The following is a 2,371-nucleotide window of genomic DNA, read 5'->3' on the forward strand; positions in this document are numbered from 1 at the left end:
CGACACACGCCCGCGCCCGCACCCTGGCCGGCGCGGCTCGGCACGGAGCGGGGCGAACGCCGCGACGGCGCGGGCTCCCGGCCCGGCCCGCGGCCCGCGCCCTCCCCCGCGCGGACGGCCGCGGCGGGCCCGCGCCGCCTTGCTTCCCGAAGCACTTTCCTGCCTCGGGCAGAAATAAACCGGAGGGTTTATTTTTGTGCAACTTTCCCAAAATGGCGGAAATTGGAGCTGATCTATATGAAATTCTCACACAGTCGGTCGGGAAGGGGGAGGCGGCGAGGAAGAAAACGCAAACTCTCGGCCGCCGAGCCCAGCCGCGGGTCCGCGAGTGTGTGCGTGCGTGTGAGTGTGCGTGTGCGCGGTGGGAGTCGGGGAGGCCTTTCCGCCGCGCACACACACAGCACACGCCGGGGAGACGCGCCTGCACATTCAACCAGTCCATTCTCCGCAGCCCGAGCGGGGAGAAAGTGGCCCGGCCTCTTTTCCCACTGCCTCGGTCTCCCGTACTTGTACTTCTCGCGCTCGCTCGCTCACTCGCTCGCTCTCCGGTGCGCGCCCGGCACAAAGGCCACACGGGCGGAGGGGGCCGCAGGGGCGGCGCGCGGGGCTCGCGCCTCCCGCCGCACCGATCGGCCGCCCCGGCCGCCCCCGCGCCCCCCCGCCGGCGCCCCCAGCCTCGGCGGCCGCGCTCGCCGCCCGGGCTGCAGCTCCGCGGCGCCCACTCGGGCACGCACCCCGGCGGAGCCCGGCGCCGCCGCGCTCCCCCACCCCGCGCCCGGTGTCATGAAAGCGACCAAAGTGACAAGCTCGGGGGGCGCGGGGGAGGGGGCCCACACGCATCCCGCCGCCTGCGCGCCGGCGAGAGCCCGACGCGGCCGCCTCGCCCCGGCTCCGTTCAGCACGGCCCCCCACACCCTTCCCCGTGTGCGCGCAAAGAAAAAAATACAAGTCTCTCCTCCCCCCATTTTTTCCTTTCTCTTTTCTCTCTCTTTTGTTCCTCTTTCACACTCGCACTCACTACTTCAGAGTGAGATGCCCAGAGACTCCCCCTCCAGCCGTTTCCGAGTCACTTGCCCACTTTTTTTCCCCGGGATTAAGTTTTCTCCTCTTTCCCAGAGGCGCAGAGAAGTGGGGGAGAAACCCCTTCTGTCCTTTCCCCTCCCCTGATCTGTTTCACAAGACGAGGGTGCGCTTCCTTCTCTCTATAGGTCTCTTAACTTTCATCCTCACCCAGAAAAATAAATGAATGGCTTTTGCACGGACAAATCTTCTGATTAATTAGAGATTAGATCCGATCAACCGCTTCTTACCCCCAAATTTTCTCTTTTTTTTTTCTCCGTCTCACGAGTAGTCCTGACAAATGGTCCAGGGCTGCGGGCGCAGTGCGCATGTGCGCGTAGAGTCAGGGCTGGGGAGAGGGGAAACTGCGCTGGTGCTGGTGCCGCCGCGGCCGCCGCCGCTGCCGGGGAGGCTCGCGCTGGCTTCCCTGTTACTGCTACTGCGCCTTCGCCGCTGGAAAGCAGCAATAAAGCCGCTTGGCAAATCAGCTGCCCGCAGATAGTGTTTCAGGTGCATCTTTTCAACAGCCTTGTCACCGGCTCAGGGCGGGTGCCAGAACAGTCAAAACAAATATGAGAGACTGCTCAGGTTGTAGATTTCTTTGTCTATTTTTCACTTTACTTTTTTTTTTTTTTAAAGGCAATTCTCAGAGCAGCTAATCCAGCATGTACTGTAAATGGATTCATTCAGCCATTAAAGAGTGGGCCTTGGTCTTATACAAACACTACCCACAGGCTCAATGCATGCTACAGGTCGTGAAAAATAAGAAAGTTTTAAGCTTCTACGCAGTAGAACCTCCCCCGGTTTGAGGACTGGAAGAATGCACGGGTTAAGTGTGCGTGTAAAACTTGTGTGTTCTTTCGGTTCCTCAAGTGTTGGGTCTTTATTGACAGCTTCAGCATGTTAGGCCTCTGTTGTGAAATATGTTTGGATTCGTTCATCAACTTAGAAATCAGTGTTCCTAGACCCGGGCAATCGGCAGATCCAGGACTAGTAACCTTCATGTAACCAATCAAGATGGCTGAGCCGTCCTAAAGAGCCAAACCTGTCTTTGTTAAGGCGTCAAAACTAGATCAGGGGAGAGTATTGTATTTCAGTATTGACAGCCTTCCACTTACTGACTGCAGACCTCCTTTTGGGCAGCTCACCATTCTCCTTTTCTACTAGATACAAGTATTACAAAATAATTTGTGTAATTGAAGTTGTGATAAACATTGTAATGTCAATAACAGTTTGCGGTTGGAGAAAAAAAGGAGTAGCACGTGTGATTTCCAGAATGGCAGAAGCAAGTCTTATATTTGGCAGGGGTGGG

The 2,371-nt window shown here is 57.6% G+C and overlaps 1 protein-coding gene across 4 annotated transcripts in view; it reads right to left on the reverse strand.

The window, feature by feature from the left end:
- Positions 1 to 1,397, reverse strand: part of L3MBTL3 (L3MBTL histone methyl-lysine binding protein 3) — a 119,574-nt gene extending 118,177 nt beyond the window's left edge. Inside the window, exon 1 of one of the 4 annotated variants that reach the window (XM_032407887.1) lies at positions 1,311 to 1,397. The gene's annotated coding sequence lies outside the window, so the exon portion shown is untranslated. The other 3 variants (XM_032407883.1, XM_032407886.1, XM_032407884.1) reach the window with 3 other exon arrangements.
- Positions 1,398 to 2,371: the final 974 nt, after the last annotated feature.

The sequence above is a fragment of the Phoca vitulina genome, unplaced genomic scaffold, assembly GCF_004348235.1.
Source record: "Phoca vitulina isolate PV1807 unplaced genomic scaffold, GSC_HSeal_1.0 scaffold9, whole genome shotgun sequence".
Taxonomy (NCBI): domain Eukaryota; kingdom Metazoa; phylum Chordata; class Mammalia; order Carnivora; family Phocidae; genus Phoca; species Phoca vitulina.